Here is a 23,490-nt window from a genome sequence, read left to right on the forward strand (position 1 = left end):
TGCAACTCCACTTTTCACTCTCACCTTCTTTGCTGTAAAATGAAGACTCAAGTGTCCAAGGAGGTAACGCTCAGGACTTGCCCCCCCCAGGCCCCAGGTTTGATCCCCATCATCCACCCCAGAGCTGAGCGACGCTCTAGTCCCCCTCTCTCCCTCCTCAGATACAAAAATCTTGAAGCACACAAAGTAAAAGCTCTGAGTTCCCCCGTGAGGGATCACAGCCCTGCCATGCCCCCGGCGTTGTGCAGAATCCTCTGGGCCTTGGAGCCTGTCTGGGTCCGGCCTCTGCACCACCAGCCCCAGGCTGAGCCGGTGTTTGGGGTAGAATTAAAAATAGCCTCACCTATCAGCACCGTCCATAGGATTGATGTATGGCATACACGGGAGGGGGGTTAACTGACACAGATAGCACCGCAATAGGGCACACCTGGCAGCCATTAACAGTGAAATCATTAAGATGTTAAAAAAAGAGGGAAGGAGATGCAGGAGAAATAAAGGCAAGAAAAGGAAAAGGAACTCGTAGCCTATACTCCGAAATGACTGTAATTATTGAAGATTCTTTTTTTTTTTTTTTTTTTTTTGCCTCCAGGGTTATCACTGGGACTTGGTCACGAATCCACTGCTCCTGGAGGTTTTCCCCTTTTGTTGCTCTTGTTGTTTATCATTATTGTTATTATTGCTGTCGTTGCTGTTGGATAGGACAGAGTGAAATGGAGAGAGGAGGGGAAGACAGAGAAGGGGAGAGAAAGAGAGACACCTGCAGATTTTGGCACAAAAAATTTTGGCATTTTGGAAGATGTGGAAACTGAGGCCCAGATAGGCTAATTTACTGAAGACAACAGAGAATGGTGAGTGTTAGCAACCGGGTCTGAGCAGTGGGAAATGTCCATCGGGGACTCTGGGGTTTCATTTATTTACTTATTTCCCCGAGCCCTCTTCAGCTGGGGAATATGGTGGTGCTGGGGATTGAACCTGGGACCTTGGAGCCTCAGGTATGAACTTCTTTTCAGAGAACCACTTGGCTGTCTTCCCAGCTGGCCCCCAGCGTCTTTGGGTTCTTCTCCAGAACCCGACACCCTCTGAGGTACACACAGACCTTCGGGAGATGGGTCAGAGGTGCAGATTCTGCCTCCGTAGGCCTGGGAGGGGCCTGAGAATCCTTTGTCACAAGCTGCCACCACCCAGGACCCACACAAGGCTGCTGCACCAGGAGTTCTGCAGAAGGAGCCCCCAGAAGACAGCGCTTGCCTCTTCCAGTCTGTGTTTACCCAGCTGCCCCCCCATGTGCTAAGGAAAGTTCAGATTCTCAGAAATACAAAGGCCCCTTCTTAAAACAGCCTCTCTTTTTGTCTCTTCCTTTCCCTCCCCTCCCCTTTTTCTCATCCTCCTCTTCCTTTCTGTTTGTTTTTTTTTTTAACTGCAGTTATCACTGGGGCTTGGTGCCTGCACAGCGACACCCATCTCTTTGGCCTTTTTTCTTTTGAGAGAGAGAGAGAAGGAGAGGGAGAGGGTGTATGCCTGCAGCACTGCTCTGCTCTTTGTGAATCTCCCCCCCACACACAAGTGAGGATTGGGGACTTGAACCTGGGTCCTTGCACATGGCAATGGGTCTACTTTACCACTGCCTGGCCACCCCCCTTCTTTGATGCAGCCCTAGAGAATAAGTCAAGGATCTTTCACACACACGATACTGCTGAGTGGTCTCCTGCAGCCAGTTCTTCCACTTTTGCAATTGAGAGAGAGAGAGAGAGAGAGACAGTGAGAAACAAGACAGACAGGATGGAGGTGAGACAGAAGAGACACTGCAGTACCACTGTACCATCCATGGAGCTCTCCTCATGCTGTTCACTGTAGTCCCATGGAGTAGGACTCCATGAGTCTCATGTATGGTAAGGCATGCACTCTACCAGGTGAGCGGTCTCCAGGCCCCCTGACTCCCCCTACTTGACTTTGGGAATAGTCATTATCTTCCCTTTGTCTTTGATTCTTGCTTGGGTGGGAGGCACAGTAGAGGGCCCTGTGGCTCTTAGTATTCCCATCATTCCTGGGGGTCCCGTTAAGAGCAACTGTATTTGATATCAGTTTTTCTAGACAGACACAGAGAAAGAGTGAGAGACCCCAGCAGCAAAGCTTCAATGTGGTGGGGGCTGAGCTGAAACTTGGGCCAGGCAAGCCATCTCTGTGTGACACAACAGCCTCTCTGATTCCAGCTGTCACGGCGGGGGGAGGGGGGGACTGGTTGCCATCAGTTCTGGGGGGACCTGATGCCCCTTCTCAGAAGTGCACTCCCTGCACTGGACACTCCAGCTTTGGAATTCAAAGCCTTTGGAAGGCAAGATGGGTGGGAGCCCCCCGGTGCAGGGGGGCTGGGGGGATGGCGGGAGGGGGTGTCGGGCAGTGCAGACACAGCACAGCTGTTATCTCAAGCACCAGAAGTGTTTTGACAGTTTCCAAGATGGACATTAAATCACTCACCAGGGAGAGAGAGAAGTGGGATGTCAGTCAGGCTGTGTGTGGGGCGGGGCGGCTGGCGCCTAGCAACTGCAGGGGCCCTGTGACAGGAGTCAGGATGGGCTTCACGAATCTTGATTACTCTCTGTATTGGCTAATCCGGACCAAATGCCTCGGACGAGGACGGGCCTTGCATTTTGCAGAATGCCGCAGGCAACACACACACACACACACACACACACACACACACACACACACCTTGATCAAAGTGCAAAGTGATATAAATCACCCTGGAACCTTGTTAATGTCACAACCAGAGTCAGAAGAGAAGCTCCTTTTTTGGCAGATCTAGGATCTTTCCCTGGAAGTGGCAGATCGCAGGAGCCTGCAGGATCCACCGTCGTCACCCTCCCAGAGACCCTTTCTCACTCTTGTCGAAGGGACACACGCCACTGTGTCTGCCACGTGCCCGCCGCTCGCTCGTGTAAGAAAGGCAATTAGTACAGCTGCCCTGCCCCAACCCCAACCCATTCCAAGGTCCCTCCTACTCAAATTAGGCACCGGGTTTAAAAAAAAAAAAAAAAAAAAGCCAACAACACATTGAAGTGCGAAGTCGTTACCATAAAGCCAATCAGTCAATTACGGGTGGAAACAAAAAGGCACTTGGCTTAACAAGAACACTGCATGCCTAAAAGCATTAGGGTACAGGCATCGCCAGGTTTGTATCCACAATGAGCGCGCTCAGCACAGCCGCTGGGAAGGGGAAAGACTGAGTGAGGTGCAGGTCTTGGGGCCTGGGGCAGAGGGGCATGAGAACACCCCCCCAGGACCCCCACATGAGCGGGAAGCAGGGACTGTGAGGGAAGGAGTGAGACCTCCCTGCCAGCGAAAAGGGCTCACTTGGTCGGCGTGTACCACCCGGCAAGGCGCCGAGTCTCTTTCCGTCTTTCTTATTCTCTCTCTGCCTCTCTAAAAGAAGTTACTTGCTAGCAGTCCCTGCTCACAGAATGGAAATGGGGTGTTTGCTAGGAATCCTTAAGGAAAATGAATTCCAGGTGAGAGGGCTTGGAGGAGGTGGGGGTGTAATAAAGTTACGTGGTTGCTGGGAGTCCTGTCCTGTCCTGTGGATGGAGTCCAGGTGGTGGAAGAGGAGGGGCAGCTGGGGGACACGGACCAGCTGGTTGCTCCTCAGCTCCTGTTGCCTCAAAGAAGCAGAGGCTCGGCGTTGCCAGACTGACTGAGTCTCAAGAGAAGGCAGGAAACGTGGCACCTGTCTCCACAAGCTCCGTGAGCCCAGCCCGAGGCTGATGAACGCCAGATATGACTCAGGGTTCAAGGCCCTGCTCCCCAGCTTCGGGGGTGGGGTGGAGGGGGGGCTTCAAGAGTGGTGACACTGTTTACAGGTCTCTTTCTTGCTCCTTCTCTATCCCCTCCCCCCAATTTCTATTTGTTCTAGAAAATTAAAAAAGGAAAAATTGGCTGCTGGGACCACTGGATTCCTCCTACAGGCGCTGAGCCCCAGCAACCCTGGTGACGATAATTAAAAAAAAAAAAATCAAAATTAAAACAATAGAAGGGAGAGAAGCAAGGAAAGGAGGGAGGATGGAAGCAAGGAAGCCAGGAGAGTGGGTGTGGGAATTCAGAAAGGACGCTCATTCGTGCTTCGGGACACAGCGTCCTGACCCCTCCTGCCAGGTGTGTGTGTGGTGACCTCACAGCTACCTGGCCTTCACTAGCCCACTGTGTGGGCACTGAGCCCTGCTGAGTGGTGACCCTGGTGGTGAGCCAAACAGAAGCTACTCAGGCAGGACGGTAAGTCCCAGTCAAGCCGACGCTCTGAATCTTCCCGGGATCCCGTCCCACCATGAGGCGCAGGTCAATCCATCATAGATCCCGTCCACCTGGGAAGGCCCCGCAGCAGCTCTGATGTCCAGGTGCAGCCCACTGATGCTGATGGCTGACTCTGGCGCAAGGTGTGTTCCTATTAGACCTGCATCTTCACGCCATAGTGTCTCCACGGCCTCGCGCCAGAGTCGCCGGTGTCCCATTCCTGCCACCTCTACACGCCTTCCTCTTCTGTCACTATGCCAAACTCTCCTGCAGGATGTGCAGCCAATACCAAGCCCCCCACATCCCAATGTGCTAGACACTCTTTATCCAGAACCACCAGGAGACCTTGATCCAACCTAGCCTGTGTCCCCAGCCAAGCCAGGCCAGTCTGAGGACACGTCTGTCACCAGCCAGCCAGGACGGCCGAACCAGGGCCCTGGAAAAGGCGTCTCCAGCGCTGACCCCCACCCCCTGCCTGCTAAGTCAATGCGGCCGATTCGGGCTTTTATAACAAAGCCCTCTCACTCCTGGACAGGCCCACACCAACAAAGCGGGAGATGACGAATATTGACAAGGCTGTGGAGGAAATGGGGGTCTGGATACAATGTTAGTGGGAACGCAGACCGGTGTGGCCCCTCTGGAAACAGTTTGGAGAGCTCTCCAAGCAACACTGTTTACACTCGCCCAGACGTGGGAGCAACCGGAATGCCCAAGGACAGGTGGCCTGACCCACAGAGGGTGTGGGTGCCCCACTACCCTGCACCCCAGTGTCTCTGTGAGTCCCACAAGCACAGAACCCAGAGTCACTGACCTTCTGCCCTGGAGAGCTCTGCACCACCTGCACCCAGGGAGAAGATGGAGAAGTCCGTCTTCTGAAGACGCAGCAGCAGCAGCGCCCAGCCTCCCTCAGAGCAGAGGCCACCGCCCAGCACGAAGCTGCCCGGCCTCCCGAGCCCCCTGCACCCTGTGCTCCTCCCCGAGCAGCAGGCCTGTGTGGAGGGGGGGGTGCCTGGCGACTCCTTCCCAGCCTCCTCTGGGCACCCTGAGCCCAACTCCTCACCCACCTGCTCCTGCTCCTGCCCTGCCTGTGTCTGCAGGCTCCACCCTCCCCAAGAGGCCCACCCTGTTTCCAGCCCTGGCTTCCTGCTTCCTGCTTCCTGCAGCCCAAGCAGGAAGCCCAAAAGCCCAGCAGGCCAACACCAGCCAGGTGGGAGCCTAGCGGCGGAGTGAGGGGCTTGCGAGTGTGAGGCCAGGAGTTTGAACGCAGACGTCACGTCTGACTGGAGATCTCTCTCCCCACCTTTCTCTTTCTTCCATTTGTCATAAATAAATAAAATAAATAAGTAAATAAAGGTTCCAGTGCTTTGCCATGTGTATGGCCCAGGTTCAAGTCCAGTCCTCATAGCATCGAAGGAAGATTTGGGGCTGTGGTCTCTTTTACTCTCTGGTTCTTTGTTTCTATGTAAGAAAAGAAAGAGAGAAGGAAGAAAGGAAAGAAGGAAGGGGGAGAAAGGAGAGAAGGAGAGAAGGAATGAGAGGAAGGGAAGGGAGGAAAGAAAAAGAAAAAAGCTTTACAAAACAAAAATGAGAGCAAACCCCAAAGGACTCCTTCAGCACAGGCTCCATCCACCCAGACTCCCAGAGTTCCTCTGCAGACTCAGCCCTGCTTTCCCTGAGGGCAGCGTCTTCCCTTGAATAGAGCCTGGTTCCGCCCTCCCTTCGGTCCATAAAAGCCCCGAGGCTGTGGAGAACTTGTTTACAAGTTCTGGGGTCACCTTCCCACTTAAGTGGGTGGGGGGAGGTACTGTGAGATTCACCAATGGTCTCGAAACTTGACATCAGGCTCAACCTGACGCTGTTGACTGGCTACGGAAGAAGGGCAAACGCTAGAAGAAGAAGAAGTAAGGCCACCTGGGTCTCCAGTTTTGGGTTTTTTTTTTTTTTTTTTAACATAGCTGAATTAATGTGCAATATTGACCTCTTTATTTTTTTTGGAAAAAAATGTCTTTCATTCTCCCTTCTTTCTTGATAGAAATAGAGATGGGGGGGCAGGTGGTGGTGCACCTAGTTAAGCATTTATGTTTTTTTAAATATTTATTTATTCCTTTTTGTTGTCCCTTGTTTTTATTGTTGTAGTTATTGATGTCATACGTTGTTGGATAGGACAGAGAGAAATGGAGAGAGGAGGGGAAGACAGAGAGGGGGAGAGAAAGACAGACACCTGCAGACCTGCTTCACCACTTGTGAAGGGACTCCCCTGCAGGTGGGGCGCCGGGGGCTTGAACCCGGATCCTTATGCCATCCTTGTGCTTTGCGCCACCTGCGCTTAATCCGCTGAGCTACAGTCCAACTCCCATTAAGCACTTCTGTAACAGAGCGCAAGGACCCAGGTTCGAGCCCCTGGTCCCCAGCTGTAGGGAGAAAGCTTCCTGAGTGGTGAAGCGGGGCTGTAGGTGTCTCTCTGTTTCTCTCTCTCTCTCTCTCCTTATCTTCCCCTTTCCCTCTCAATTTCTCTCTGTCAATATCCAATAATAAATAAAAATATTTTTTAAAAAAGAGAGAGTGAGATGGAGAGAGATGTGGTAAGAGAGCTAGAGAGGGCAAGCTTGAGAGTTCAACACTGTACCCTCCACCTCCTGGGCCACTGACATATATCTGACATTCTCCCACTGGTCTGCTTTTCACAACAATCCCACGGGCAGATGATGCTGTCCTCACCGTTAAGGACTTTAAGGCAAGAGTCTTCCCCACATTGCCCGCATTCACACAGTTGACAGATAAACCAGGGTCAGAAACCCCAGTCGCTTACCACTCTGCCCTAGGCACATTTTACTTACAGTGGCTTCAGATTACCACCTTCTCTCTTTTTTTTTTTTTCCCTCTCTCTCTCTTCATCTTAACACACATTTGTATTTCTGCTGTGCAACTTTCTTAGTACATTCACTTATTCAGCAAGCATTTATCAAACACCCGCCAAGTTCCTGGCCCTCAAGCCAGCACTGAGAATATAAAGAATATAACCCAGTCTCTATACACACTCAAGTGTGCGTGTGTGTGTGTGTGTGTGGGGGGGGGGGCAGGAGTAAAATTATAACGGGCTCTTTCAGGCCGTGAGACACCATTTAGCATCCGCAAGTGTCTTCCTTCAGCTTGTCTTGCCGGCAGGAGTGTGCCAGCAGAGGGTGTGATGTGGAAAGAAAATTGATCGCTGGTGTATCCTGACACTTCCAGACACAGTGGGGAAGATATTAGTGTCTGTGTAACAGGGAAGCAGGGCTGCAGAATAAGTCATTTCATCAGGGCCCTTGGACAGTGCGCTGCTTTGCATGTGGGCAACCCAGGCTTGAACCCAGCCCCCTGTGCACTGGAGGAAACTTGGTGGTGCTGCAGTCTCTTTCTATCTATCCCTCTATCTCTTTGTCTCGGAGCAAGTCAGCCCAGAGCGGTGAAGTCCCACTGATTGCCTCCCTCCCAAGAAAAGATTAAGATTTCAGGAAATGTCCACTTGAATGAAAGTCTAGCAGGACATTGTATCCTTGGTGGAAACCCTTTTTCATTGAGGGCTCGATAGATATCTTGCCAATTCTCTTCTGCTAGTGGAGAAGTCTGCTGATTGTCTTAAGGGTTTTACCCTGTATATGACTTTTTGCTTTTCTCTTGCAGTCTTTAGGATCCTTTCTTTATCCTTACTTCTCTTCTCTTCTCTTTTATTTCCCCCTTTTATGCCCTTGTTGTTTATCATTATTGTTATTATTGTTGTTGATGATGTTGCTGTCATTGTTGTTGGATAGGACAGAGAGAAATGGAGAGAGGAGGGGAAGACAGAGAGGGGGAGAGAAAGACAGACACCTGCAGACCTGCTTCACCGCCTGTGAAGCGACTCCCCTGCAGGTGGGGAGCCGGGGGCTCGAACCGGGATCCTTATGCCGGTCCCTGCGCTTAGCCCACTGAGCTACTGCCCAACCCTCCATCCTTACATCTTTTCATTGTAACTATGATGTGTCTTGGTGTTTTCAGGTCTGGTTTGATTCTGTATGTGACTCTCTGGGCCTCTTGAATCTTACTGGCCTTTCTGTTGTTTAGGGCTGGGAAATTTTCTTCTATTATTTCCTCTAGGATATTTACTTCCCCTTCCTTTCTTACCTCCTCTGGTAGGACAATTATACAAATGTTACTTCTTTTGACATTATCCTGTATGTCTCTGTTGTTGTTTTCAGTGTCTCTTGATCTCTTTTGTTAGCTCTTGTGCCTCCTTCTTAGTTTTCTCTAGCTCACCCTCTGTCTGGCTAGTTCTGCTTTCTGTACACCCAGTCATCCAAGATTCCCAGGTTGAAGGCAGCTTCCTTGCACAGTTCACACCAGGTGTTGTCTCCAAGCGCCATCCTGGCTCCTTTTGTGGAAATGTCCACTTGGATTTAGAAGAGACTTCATTAACCAGATGTGATCAGGTTCCCAAATTATGATTTTCCTTCTTTTTTTAAGCATCTTTACTTTTTATTTCATTTATTATTATTATTATTATTATTATTATTATTACTATTGTTATTATCATTTTTTTACCAGAGCACTGCTCAGCTCTGGCTTATGGTTGTGCAGGGGATTGAACCTGGGTCTGTGAAGCCTCAGGCATGAGAGTCTCTCTACATAACCATTATGCTATCTGCCCTGGCCATAATCTTGGTTTTTCTTCCTCAGTTTTCCTTCACTAAAAGATTTGTGTTATTGAGTGAGGAATAAAACTCTCCTTTCTTTTTAAATAGGGTTGCTCCTATTTTTTTCTTGTTTTTATTTTCTTGTCTTAAACCTAACAGATTTATTTATGAGGTTTTTTTTTTAATTGACACTAGACTTATCACTGGGGCTCAGTGCCTACATGATAAATCCACCACTACCAACAGTCTTTTGTATGTTTATATATGTGTGTGTGTTTTATTGAACAGAGACAGGAGTTGAGATGGAAGGGGGAAATAGATAGATAAATAGACAGACAGATAGACAGATAGGGACACCTGCACCACTGCCTCACTGCTTTTCCCCTGCAGTTAGGGACCAGGGGTCCCCTTGAACTCAGGGCCTTGACTGGAGTAATGTGTGCTCAACTCGGTGCACCACTGCCTGCCCCCATTTTTTCTTTCTATTGATAGGACAGACAGAAACTGAGAGGGATGGGGGAGAGGAAGGGAGAGAGAGAGAGAGAGAGAGAGACCGAGACCAACAGACACCTGCAGCAATGCTTGACCATTTGTGAAGCTTCTCCCCCACCCCCACCTCCCACAGGTAGGGACCAGTTTGAACCTGGGTCCTTGTCCATGGCAACAAGTGTGCTCAAGCTGCTGCAGCACCATCCAGCCCCGGCCGCAGCCCCAGCCCCAGCCTCAGCACCACCCAGTCCCAGGCCCAGGCCCAGCCCCAGCCCCAGCCCCAGCCTCAGCCCCAGCACCACCAAGCCCCAGCCCCAGCACCAACCAGCCCCAGCCCCAGCCCCAGCCCCAGCCCCTTCTTTGTCAGTGCTGTTAATAGGGCTTCTTCTGTCCCTGGCCCTCAAGCTCACTCACCTCGACAGGAAAATACCTGGCCCTCTCCTCTCTTGAGAGGAACTAAGACAGGAGTCTCTGTCTTCCTTCTTTATGGCAAAATAAGACTTTCCTCACACCGCAGGCTGCCGGCTTATCTGCGGAGAGCAAGGCCCTGTTGCCCTGCTTGATGAATTCCTGAAATTGATTTAGAATTTGTACATATCTTCCCCACAATCATTAAAGAGACATTCATTGATTGTTCGTGTGTAGAACCTATTCTGTTCTCCACTTTAAAGCCCCTCCGTCTCCTCCTGAAACTGCAAGAGTTGTTTGGCTCTGCTCCAGCTTGCATTAATCTTGGTTGGAGTCCGTCCCGGGGAGGGACGCTGCGGCCTGGACGTGTCTTATCGTCATCTCTGGAAACTTTGGCCGCGGGCTCGTGCAGCCCTCAGAAGGGTTTTACATGCATGTCTGAGATAGTGAAAAAACTTCTGCACAATTAACATGAGCACATTCTACAGTAGGATTTAACCAGAGTTAGACTCACATAAAAATCTTTCAGACATAGTAAGATGAAGCAAATATCTTACTTATGAATTGCAGTGTTGATACTTCCAGCATTTACATTTTGCAAAGTCACCCTGCTCCTCTTGGCCAAACAGTATTGATCACTTTAATTTCTTTTTATTCAGTTATTTATTTATTTGCCTCCAGGGTAATTGCTGGGGCTCGGTGCCTGCACCATGAATCCACTGCTCCTGGAGGCCATTTTTCCCACTATGTTGTCCTTGTTGTTGTCCTTGTTGTTAATGTTATTGTTGCCATTGCTGTTGTTGTTGTTGCTGGACAGGACAGAGAGAAATGGAGAGAGAAGGGGAAGACAGAGAGGGGGAGAGAAAGACAGACACCTGCAGACCTGCTTTACCTACCTGTGAAGCGACTCCCCTGCAGGTGGAGAGCTGGGGGCTCGAACCGGGATCCTTATGCCGGTCCTTGCGTTTCGTGCCACATGTGTTTAAACCGCTGTGCTACCGCTCAGCCCCGATGACTTTAATTTCTAAGCTAGTGAGCTATTTATCTCTCTCTCTCTCTCTCCTGTATATCTACTTGTTCATATACAGAGATTACGTATCTTTTTTACTTTTTGATATTTATTTATTTTCCCTTTTGTTGCCCTTGCTTTTATTGTTATAGTGTAATAATATGTTGTTGTCATTGATGCTATCATTGTAAGGACAGTGAAAAATGGAGAGAGGGGAAGACAGAGAGGGGGAGAGAAAGACAGACACCTGCAGACCTGCTTCACTGCTTGTGAAGTGACGCCCTTGCAGGTGGGGAGCCGGGGGGCTCAAACCAGGATCCTTGAGTGGGTCCTTCTATTTCATACTATGTGCGCCGAACCCAGTGCACTACTGCCTGGCCCCCAAGAAAACATTTCTCTAGAGACAGATATCTCTTTGGGCAGCATTCTGTTTCTCTCTTATCGTCCATGAAGTGTCTCTTCAGTGCCCAAGTTGCTTTTTAAACCATCTGTTGAGATTGTGTTTTTGTTGATTGTATTTTGACAGCTAACGTCTGTCCTCAGATTTACATCTATATCCATTTAAAAATTTTGAATCCCTTAAACATAACTGAAAAGGCCGTAACTATCCAGAGGCATCTACTGTCACTGCTTCACTCTCAACTTTTGATGCCAATATACTGGCGTCAACCAATTGCCACTGCAGTAAGACATTTTTAATTATAAAACTTAAGATGAGAGGGGCTGGGCGGTAGTGCAGGGTTAAACGCACATGGCGCAAAGTGCAAGGATCCCAGTTCAAGCCCCCTGTCCCCCACTTGCGCTGAAGCAGGTCTGCAGGTGTCGCTCTTTCTCTCCCTGTCTCTATTTTCCCCTACTCTCTCGATTTCTCTCTGTCCTATCCAACAACAGAAATGGCAACAATGAGGTCAACAAAAGGAAAAAAATGGCCTCCAGAAGCAGTGGATTCCTAGTGCAGGCACCAAGCCCCAGTGATAACCCTGGAGGCAAAAAAAAAAAAAAAAAATTATGGGGAAGTGATTCACTTTGAGCCAAAGAAAAGGTCAATCTTAGAAACAGTGGTAACAGATTCCTTTCTAATATGTCTGATGGCTTTAGTAAACCAGGGGTTTTTGTCCTTTCTATCATAATGTCCATTGTCTTTCCACCTCAACCCCATTTCATGTATGTTCTTTCTCTCTATATAAGTTAGCATATATATGTATAAATACATATATTTGACGTAACTTTTTTTTTTGCCTACAGGCTTAACACTGTGGCTATGTGCCAGCACTACGAATCTATTGCTCCTGGAGGCTTTTTTTTTGTTTTTTGATAGGACAGAGAGAAATTGAGAAAGCGGGGATGGGGCAGAGAGGGGAAAGAAAGATAGACACCTGCAGACCTGCTTCACCACTTCTGAAGTGACCTCCCTGCAGGTGGGGAGCCGGGGGCTTGAACCGGGATCCTTGTGCTTCACACTATGTGCACATAACCCATGTGCCACTGCCCAGCTGGTTCTCTCTCTCTCTCTCTCCTTTCCCATTGTCTGACTCTTACTGACCTTACACCTGACACGTCTAATCTGATGTTATGTTTTCTTTACCTGCTCATGTCTGTTATTCTTTTGTGTGCTGATTTTTTTCCAGATAGGAAAGAGACAGAGATGTACGTGTGTGTGTGTGTGTGGGGGGGGGATACCACAATGCTCAAGCTTCCTCCAGTGTTGTGGGGGCTGGGTTCCAACCTGGGCTACAGCTTTGGCAAGGCAGGTGCACACGCCAGGTGTGCTATTTCCCTGGCATCTCGTATCTGAAGTCACTCAGTTGGAAGGCTTCCCAGTAGGCCTGGGCTTCTCCATTTTGCCTTAGTTCTCTGGTCTTTTCTTGTCTTGTCTACTTTTCTCACTTGCCTGGCCCCTGGGAGAAACTGAGTTTCCAACCTTCATCCCCAAGCCCACTGACCTGTGTGCAGTGTTCCAGTCTCCTCACCTTGTCAAGCTAGGCCTCCAATGTCTGCCAGGACCCATGCAACCACCCACACTGGGTCTTTTCCTCCTTTCCCCACTGACAAGAACGGCTGAGATGGCATATGGACAGGGTGCTGTGCTTACGTATGTTTGAAGGAGGGAGTACAGGGGACAGGCAGGGGGCCTGACTGACAGAGCGCACAGAGCAGCTTATGTGAGAACCCAGGTTCGAGCCCTCAGCCGCCACATGTAGTGGAGCAGAACTGGGTGTCTCTCCTTTCTCTCCCTTTTTTTTCTTAATCTCTTGCCTACTTTTGCAAAAAAGAACGACATCAAAAAAGAAGAAAAACGTCACCTGTAGTGGCGGTGTCACACAGGCAAGAGCCCCCGTGAAAAACCTGGTTGCAAAAAAAAATTAAAAAATCAAAATCCACAAACAAACAAAAAGGAAAGAAAGAGGGAATGGTGCCATTCCCTTGTAGAGGAGGGGAAGCAGCCTGAGAGAGAGAAAGGTGGTACAACAACAACAACAACAGCAATAACAGAGGAAAGAATGTGGCAGCCAGGAGCAGTGGATTCATAGTGCAGACACCACGCCCCAGTTAAAACCCCAACCCTAAAGGCAAAAAAAAAAAAATTTTTTTAAGTAAATAGAGTAATGACTCATCGGCCCTTATAGGGAATTGCTGTGGCCCAGAGGACTGATTCCCACCTCATTTCAGGAGAATCCTCAAACCCAGATAACTGGGTGGCATCCCCGATCGCTAAAATGCTGCCATCTAACACCAGTGAACAGGGGGTGGGCTGACAGCTCAGAGTAAAGTGTCTGCCAGCTCTGAGCCCCAGTGCCAACACATGGGAGGCGTTATGGGACTGGGGAAGACTGGCACTGTGGGTCTTGGTCTCTCTCTCTCTGTCTGGATGAAAAGGCTGGCCCAGCAGCAGGGAATTCTTGCATGTGCCAGGTCCTGACTCTGCACAAGGCTAAGTAAACAAGTACCGGAAGCAACAGGTAATGCAGGAACCTCACATTTCTACTACAGGGCCTATATTTCCCCCAGTCCTGGAACCTTAGGGTGGGGCACACTTTCCTGCATGCTTCTCTCAATTCATACCAAATGATATTGCATCCGCCGATCCCAGCCTAATCAACACAACAAGTACCACTTCAGCATGCTTCAGCTCAGACTGTGTCCAGAGACTTCAGGTGTGGAATGTTAACCCTTCAGCCTCATTATTCAGTAGAGACCTTTCCTTTCATAGTATTCTCTAATTCCATCCCAGGCGGTTCACTTCCCAACAAAGTCCCAAAACCTAGATATAGACCAGGTCCCCTGAGATAGAGCCTATGTTCACACGTATCCATAAACTAGGGCAAAATATATACCTGAAAGCAGAAGTACACAATAGTCTGCAGTGAGTACCCCCCAACTCTTCATCTGCACTATTCCAGCCTTTAGGTCCATGATTGGTCAACAATTTATTTGGCTTTTTATGTTAACTCTTCAGCCCCCAGGTTCCAGATGCCAGCATGATGCTGACCAGACTTCCCTGGACAGACAACCCACCAATGTGTCCTGGAGCTCCGCTTCCTCAGAGTCCTTCCCCACTGGGGAAAGGGAGACAGGCTGGGAGTATGGATCAACTAGTCAACGCCCATGTTCAGCGGGGAAGCAATTACAGAAGCCAGACCTTCCACCTTCTGCATCCCACAATGACCTTGGGTCCATAGTCCCAGAGGGATAAAGAATAGGAAAGCTATCAGGGGAGGGGATGGGGTATGGAGATCTGGTGGTGGGAACTGTGTGGAGTTGTACCCCTCTTATCAAACGGTTTTGTTAATGTCTCCTTTTTTAAATAAATTAAAAAAATTTTTAAAAGAAACAGGTAATGAACTAGATAAATACACCTCACCACTTGTGCAAACCCTGAGCTGATGCAAGCCTCATTAAACTCAATGGTTCTCAACTGTGGTGACTCAGCCCCACAGGAGACACCTGTCAATGCCTGAAGACATCTTGGGGTGTCACTGCTGGGGGCATCTGGCGGAGAGAGGTGGCCAGAAGCACAGGTGGGGCAGGATGGACCTCGAGCTGAAGCTGTGAAATTCTTGTTTAAACCCCTCACTCTCAGGCCCTGGTCTCTAGTGAGGGGTTTTCCTCAGTCAGCTACTTCTCTGTTTGTTTTAGGGTTACTGCTGGGGCTCAGTGCCGGCACCACAAATCCACTGCTCCTGGAAGCCACTTTTCCCCCTTTTGTTGCCCTTGTTATCATTGTTGTTGTTATTATTGTTGTTGTTGTCACTGCTGTCATTGTTGTTGGATAGGACAGAGAGAAAACAAGAGAGGAGGGTAAGACAGAAAGATAGACAGCCTGTGAAGCAACCTCCCTGCAGGTGGGGAGCCGGGGGCTTGAACCGGGATCCTTACGCCAGTCCTTGCGCTTTGTGCCATGTGTGCTTAGCCCACTGTGCTACCGCCTGGTCCCCCATATTTTCCACTTTTATTGTTGCTGTTGTTGTTGGATAGGACAGAGAGAAATTGAGAGAGGAGGGGAAGAGAGACATAGACACCTGCAGACTTGTTCCACCGCTTGTGAAGCGGCCCCCCTGCAGGTGGGGAGCCGGGGGCTCAACCTGGGATCCTTGCACCAGTCCCTGCACTTCATACTACATGTGCTTAACCCGGTGCACCACTGCCCGGCCCCCTCTTCTCTGGATCTTAAGGCCCCTCCCAGCTTGGCCATATCAAGGGTGTTCGCCGGCTCGGTACTTGCCTTGCCCCGTTCTAGACCACGGCAATTCCAAGCCTCACTCAGACCAGGGGTCTGGAGTTACACTTGCAAATCCAGCTTCCTGTCCAAGTGTATAAGACACGGGAGCCAGTCCAGCCCAGTCAATAATGCAAACAAAGCTGGGTTTAGGTAAACCCCATTCCCCGGGCCCAGAGTGGCCCAGGGCACCTCTGCAGCTGCTGGTTAGCGTAAATGCTAAACACAACCAATTAACACACTCCGGGCTGCTTATCTCCTGCCACTGAGTGTGGAGAGAAAGCCCCGTGCTAAATACATGTATTGATTTAGCCATTAAGTCCAGTGGCACCTCAAAATAAAACTCGTTATGTTATTGAGTGAAAACAAAGTCACTTTACTTTCCAGGTTGGGTAGTGCTACGAGGAGGGTTCACTTGCTCACGGGGGTCCCCCAAAGGGGAGGGGGGGGCTCCTGGTGACCTTGGTCACCTCAGTATGGTCCTCAGCTTTTAGACCCGTTTTTAGCTTTTAGAGGTCTCACTCAGGTGCTAGTCTTTTCTCTCCCAGGTGGTATTTCAACACCGACGAGGACACCCCGTATTTGCAGGTGAAGCTATTATAGCAAATGGAGAGAGAAACCAGGATACTAAAAGACAACAACAAATCCATAAAACCATGGGCATGGAAAAAAATTAAAAAAAACAACAACAACATTAAAGCACAGGCACCGATCTGATGTCTCTGAGCAAAACCAACCAACAAGCAAACACCCACAACAGAAACCCCCTTCTGGCCCAGATGGAAACAATGGTCCAGTCATGAGGTTACTGAGAGTGGCTGCATTTTCTTCCTGCAGCTCAGGGGGGAGTGAAGCCAGGGTCTTGCACCTGTGACGCCTCTGAGAGGCCCCTCACCTTGCCCATTATTGATTTATTATTATTATTATTATTATTTGAAGGAGAGAGGAAAGGGAGAAAGCGAGAGAGGAAAGACAGCATGGCCCCGCTCCCCCTCCCCCTCCCTGGAGCCTCTCGGTGGCGCTGTGCAAGGTGCTGGGCTTCCTGCACAGAAATTTATTCTGCGCATGGTGCAAGGTGCTGGGCTTCCTGCACAGTAATTTATTCTGCTCATGGTGCAAGGTGTCGGCATGGTCCCCCCCCTTTCTCATCACTTCCTCTCACTGACTCATGTCCCCACGTGCTGCCTCGGGGCACAGATGCTCAGAGACACCGGCCCTCGGTTGTGGCATGAAGTGCACCAGCGCCCACAGAAGCTGAGTGCTGGCTTCTTACCTCCTGTTTCCGCCCAGCGTTCCCTCCAGGGCTCTTTTGCCTCTCGCTCTGCCCGCCAGGCTTGGACGATCCACCTCAGCCCTTGTAAAGCTCTCTGCCTACTTCTGTCTCTCTCACCGACCCTTTGTCGAACGCTTGAAAACTTGCTTATTTATCGGCTGCTCTTAAAGCGGGGGGGGGGGGGGGGGGTTCTGGAGTGTAGACGATCAATGGCGCAGACTCAAGTGTGTCTGCTGCTCATAGAAGTGTGTACACGCCCCCCGGGGCTCCTGCCTGCCCAGCACACCTTACTGACGGGAACCTGGCGTACTCGGGAACAGCCTTGGTCCGGGTGGCAAGCACACTGCCTCAGGTGGACCTTCTGCCGGGACTCGGGGTACAAAGTAGAGCAGACATCCATCTTCATCGCCTTTCCCTCCTGAAAGACCACTACGGTGACGGCAGATAGGTGTAAGTGGTAGAAATACACATGGGCAGGCAGTACCGCGACTGGGCACAAGAACAGGTGTGGAAGGTGACTTGGCAGAAGGGAAGAAGCAGGAACTGAGTGACCCCACTCCCCACTACACACACACACACACACACACACACACACACACACACACACACACACACACACACACACAAAAGGAAACAAGCTCATCTGTTCCCAGGCCACAAGGAAGTTCCAGGTACTACAGGAGGGGTTGGGGGCACATGGCACGGGGCTAAATAGAAATCTACTAATTTCTACCGCTGGTAGAAATCTACTAATCTGGGGACGGGGCAGTAGGTCAGTGGGTTAAGCACACATGGCTCAAAGCCCAAAGACCAGTGTAAGGATCCAGTTTGAGCCCCTGGTTCCTCACCTGCAAGGGGGTTGCAAGTGGTGAAGCAGGTCTGCAGGTGTCTATCTTTCTCTCCCCTTCTCTGTCTTCCTCTCTCTCTACTTCTCTTTGTCCTATCCAACAACAGAAACAGCAATGGCAACAATAACAACAACAATAAGGGCAACAAAATGGGGAAAATGGCCTCTAGGAGCAGTGGATTCGTAATACAGGCGCTGAGCTGCCCCCCTGATAATCTTGGCGGCAAAAAAAAAAAAAGAAGAAAAGAAATTTACTAATCCGCTACAATACCTTTACCCCACTCTCTCAAACACTCTGCCAAAAACACCTCCAGCGGGAAAGAGAAACAGTCTGTGGTTCCAAGAGTGAAATCAGTCCAACCCTTCCCACTGTCACGACACTTTGGATGACGGTCATATCACCCGGTTCTTGTTGTTGAAGTTACTCTCGGAGCCGCTGCTGGCAATATTAAGCAAAGACACGTTCCCTCTCTTGGGGTTGCTACACCAGAGACCTCTGATCTTCAACTTCCCTGTACCCCGAAGGAGGCTGCCTGAGAATCAAGGTCAACAGGGAAACTGGCACAGCAAACGAAACTAGCACCCAGACAGAGAGACCCCCACAGAATGGAAGAAGACCTTGACATCCCCTACATCAGACAAGAGGCTTAATAACCAAAATATGTCAGGAGCCCACCAAACTCAATAACAGCAACAAAAACAAAAGGACCCCATCCAAAAATGAGGAGAGGATCGGAACAGAATATTCATCAAAGAGGAGATCCGAAAGGCCAACCAGCATATGAAAAAAATGTCCCAAGTCACTGATGGTCAGAGAAATGCAAATAAAAACAACAATGAGATACCACTTCACTCCTGTGAGAATGTCAGACATCAGAAAAGGTAACAGCAACAACAAAGAGGTTGTGGGGACAAAGGAACCCTCCTACACTGCTGGTGGGAATGTCAATTGGTCCAACCCCTGTGGAGAGCAGAGTCTGGAGAACTCTCAGAAGGCTAGAAGTGGACCTAACCTATGAGCCTGCAATTCCTCTCCTGGAGATAGATCCTAAGGAACCCAACACACCTATCCAGAAAGATCTGTGTACACCTATGCTCACGGGAAATCTGCCCCACAATATGAGAAGCAGGATCCTCAGGGGCACTGAGTACCTGGATCCAGCCATCCCTAAAACTGGTTATTCCCGGGCCAGGCCAGCAAGCACTTACTGAGCAGTGCCTGAGTGCCAGTCCCTGTGCAAAGAGCCGTGACGGCATTCCAGCAGCATCTACCCTGGCTGCAGCCCTGCATGGGGGACATTGCTGTTAGCTCAATTTTGCTGCTATGAAACTATTGGGACACACTGAGTAAGTAGAGGAAAGTCTACTTTGACACACACACACACACACACACACACACACACACACGCACTGTAGAGTTCTGGCTCATGGTGGCACCAGGGATCGAACCTGGAACCTCAGGGCTTCAAGTATGTTAATACTGTGCTCTGATACATTCAGCTATTTCTCCAACCTCTCAAAAAGTCCAGTTCAAGAGGGTCTCACTCCAGAGCCTGCACATTTCAACATTATGTTCATATTGTATTATATTATTTAGAACATGATTTACTAAACAATTATTTATTATATTATTCTTAACACTTTATTATTGCTTTGATAAGTCAATAATTTCAAATTGGAGGTGAATTTCAGATACTTCTATCTGAAAAAGATTCACCCAATCTACTGTCTTATCTATCTAGAAGCTCTAGAAACTGTTCCTGATGGGACCTATCAACCAGATAAACAGTATTGCTTTTTTTTTTTAAGTTTTTATTTATTTAGTTTTTTGCCTCCAGGATTATTGCTGGGGCTCGGTGCTCCACTACAAATCCACTGCTCCTGGAGGTCATTTTTCCCATTTTTGTTGCTATTTTTGTTTACTATTTTAATATTCATTTTAATGGGAAAAGTATAGAGACTATCATCTCCGTAAAAGAAAAAAAAAAAAAGGGAAACAAAAGGGGGGAAGGATCTTGGGAGAGCACTACTTAGCTCTGGTTTATGGTGGTGCTTGTTTATCACTGTTGTTGTTATTACAATTGTTGTCGTCATTGTTGGATAGGACAGAGAAATGGAGAGAGGAGGAGAAGACAGAGACAGGGAGAGAAAGACACCTGCAGACCTGCTTCACTGCTTGTGATGTGACCACCCCCCAGCAGGCAGGGAGCCGGGGGCTCAGACCGGGATCCTTGTGCTTCGTACTATATGCACTTAACCCTGTGCACCACCACCTGCCCCCCAGTAAACAGTATTCTATAAAATGCCTTTATGAGGGGGTCAGGCGGTAGCACAGCGGGTTAAGCGCACATGGCTCGAAGTGCAAGGACTGGTGTAGGGATCCTGGTTTGAGCCCCCGGCTCCCCACCTGCAGGGGAGTCACGTCACAGGCGGTGAAGCAGGTCTGCAGGTGTCTATCTTTCTCTCCCCCTCTCTGTCTTCCCCTCCTCTCTCCATGTCTCTCTGTCCTATCCAGCAACGAACGACATCAACAACAACAATGGTAACCACCGGCAGGGCTGCAACAACAAGGGCAATAAGAGGGGGGAAAAAAAGTGGCTTCCAGGAGCACCTAGCCCCAGCAATAATCCTGGAGGCAAAAAAGGAAAAAAAAAAAAAAAAACCTTTACAAATCCTTCACCTGGAGGCAAGCTGGTGGTGCCCCTGGTAGAGTGCATCTGTTACAATGCATAAGGACTCGGGTTTGAGCCCCCAGCCTCCATCTCCAGGGAGAAAGCTTCGCAAGTGGTGAGGCAGTGTTGTAGGTGTCTCTCTGCTTCTCTGTTACCCACTTCCCTCTCAATTTCTAGCTGTCTCTAGACAACAAATAAATAAATAATTTTTTTTTTCAAAAAAAGGGAAAAAATCCTTCTCCTGTTAATGAATCATTTCAAGTAAGAAATTCTCAGCATGTGTTTGGGAGAGTAAAACCCTTTTCCTGTAAATGCTAAGTGAGGGAACCAGCACAATCCCCCCCCCCCCCCTTGAGGGGAAATACTTACTCAGGGTCTCCCCTGACACCTAGGCTTAAGCCTTTCTTTACTGTTCATCTGGAATTTTAACCACTTTGATTTCTAGTCAGCAAAGAATTTAGGTCTTAACCTCCTCCACAATTTCTAATTTCATTCCTATATAGTAAAAAAAAAACAGGGACTTTAGCATGTCATACTACACTGAGCCTTGTGGGATTAACTTCAATTGGGCTGTTAACTGCTTACTTTCCTGAGCACTTTGGACTAGTCAGTTAATAAATCATTTATGGGCTGGGGAAACAGCATAATGGTTATGCAAAACTCCTCCACACCGGAGGCTTTGAAGTCCCAGGTTCAATCCCTAGCACCACCATAAGCCAGGGTTGAGCAGTGCTCCGGTTTCGGGGTCTCTCTCTCTCTTTCTCTCTCTCTCTCTTCTCTCTTCTCTCTCTCCCTCCATTTTGTCTTTCTCCCATTAAAAAAATAAAATATTAAAAAACGTTTACAGGGTGCTAAATAAGCCTTTCTCGTTTAAAGCTTTATTTATTTATTAGCGTGTAGAGAGAACCAGAGAATTTTTCTGCCAGATGTGGTGGTGGGATTGAATGGAGACCTTGGACAGGCAACTTGAGTACTCGACCTGACACGTGAGCCCCCAGGACCAGGTTTCCCTCTGGTTTTTATACTCCCACTTTTCCTAAGTAATGAACTACCACCACCCCCAAGGCTTTAGTAAGCACCTGTGTGAACCTCACGCTGTCAACACCACACTTGTCATTTCTGTTCTCCAGTCAGTACAGGCAGTCTCAGACACAGTAGCACCTAAACAAATCGACTGTTTTCCCTGTCCACCCTCTTCCTCCTCTGCCCATATTTCAGTCCCGTTCAAGGTCTTAACACTCAGGACTCCGTGACACACCAGCTCTGTCATCTCTCTCCCTGGCCCTGGCCACCACATCCAATCACTCAAGCCCTGACAATTAACCGGCATGCTCTGCTTCTTCCCCCTCATTCTCTCTTAGTTGAACCACAGTCCACAGCACCCCACCCTCACCCCAGCCCCATTCTCTCCAGGCCCTCTGCCTTGTAATCTGCCCTCCCCTGCACTGCACGATTTCCCTTCAAAGAACATTCTAGAGCTTTGAAGACAGTAGCACAGTAGGCCCAGGCTGTGAGGGAACCCTTTCTCCAATTCCCCGTAACAATGCCCTCAGACAGCCAGTAAGATGGGGGTGTGATTATCTCCACTAGCGGGGTAAATTCAATCCCATCCTGTATCTGGGATGAGTTTATATTAATTGCAATGCCTTTTGAAATAGGTTTTTTTTTTTTTTAAAGAAAAATCTTACTATATCCCAAGCCTGCGGGAAAAGAAAAAATAAAAAAAAACCTCAATTATTTTGTTATTGCCTAAAGCCCTTTCTACTTGGAAGTAGTTTTGAACAGACAGAAAAGTTGCAAGAATTAAAAAAAAAAAAGGTACAAGAACTGCCCAGATACAATGAGCCCAAGTTTACTTACTGTTACAATTTTGTTCTATTATTTCCTTCATATAGATGCTTGAAATGCAATTATTTTTCTGAATAATTCCCAGGTACACTGTATAGATGGCGGCCTCTCACCTCTATAAATAGTTGAGTGTGTATTTCTAATAACCGGGGGTGTTTTCCTATAGCCACAATGTTGTTCCCTGCTTCACTAAATCTGACACTGATTCAATACTCAGATATAATCTGCCCTCTGAATTCCAATATTGTCAATTGACCCAATAAGGTTCTTTATTGCTTTCTTCTCTCTACTAGACCTCGTGGGGGATCAGATCGTGTTTAGTTGCAAGGTCTTTCCTTGCAATCTCCTGTGATCTGAACCATTTCCCCAAACTTTCTCTTCTTTAATAGCACTGATATATATTTAATATATATATTAAAGAAAAAGTCTCTCTCTCTTCTAATCCCTGAGGCTTGGTACCTATGTGATGACTCCCCCATTCCTGATGGTACTCTTTTTTTTTTTTCCTTTCTTTTCCATATAGAGACAGAGCGTAATAGGGAGGAAGAAGGGAAGAGAAGGAGAGACAAAGAGAGACACCTGCAGCCCTGCTTCACCACTTGTGGGGACCAGGGGCTTGAACCTGGGTCCCTGCACATGGTAGTGTGTGCGTTCAACCGGGCGCTCCCGTGTAGCCCTTTCTCCTTTTCCTTTTAAATAGAACTTACTTCTTTGGGGTTTGTCTGATAATTTCTCCTGATCTAATTCAAATGAATCACTCTTTGATTGCAATTAAATATAATAATATTGATATGTGAAATATAATTCAACTTAAAATATCCCTTTGTTCCCCCACCTGCAGAGGGGGCGCGTCACAGGCAGTGAAGCAGGTTTGCAGGTGTCTGTCTTTCTCTCTTCCTCTGTCTTCCCCTCCTCTCTTGATTTCTCTCTGTCCTGGCCAGCAACAATGACAGGAATAACAACAATGATAATAACAACAACAATAAACAACAAGGGCAACAAAAGGGAAAAAATAGCCTCCAGGAGCAGTAGATTCATAGTGCAGGCACCGAGCCCCTGCAATAACCCTGGAGGAAAAAGAAAAAAGAAATAAAATAATAAAAATATCCTTTTGTTAATTAGAAGTAATACCTTTTTTCTTAGGGTATGACATTGAGAAAGCCCAAATATTTTCTTTTCTTTTCTTTTTTGCCTCGAGGCTTATCGCTGGGTCTTGTTGCCTGTACTAGAAATCGAATGCTCCTGGAGGCCATTTTCCTCATGCTTGTTGCCCTTGTTGTTGTTGTTGTTATTT

The 23,490-nt window shown here is 48.5% G+C and overlaps 1 protein-coding gene across 2 annotated transcripts in view; it reads right to left on the reverse strand.

Moving 5' to 3' along the window:
• Positions 1-23,490, reverse strand: part of HS3ST4 (heparan sulfate-glucosamine 3-sulfotransferase 4) — a 366,199-nt gene that overhangs the window by 49,218 nt on the left and 293,491 nt on the right. The window lies entirely within an intron of this gene.

This window comes from Erinaceus europaeus, chromosome 15, assembly GCF_950295315.1.
Source record: "Erinaceus europaeus chromosome 15, mEriEur2.1, whole genome shotgun sequence".
NCBI classification, from domain to species: domain Eukaryota; kingdom Metazoa; phylum Chordata; class Mammalia; order Eulipotyphla; family Erinaceidae; genus Erinaceus; species Erinaceus europaeus.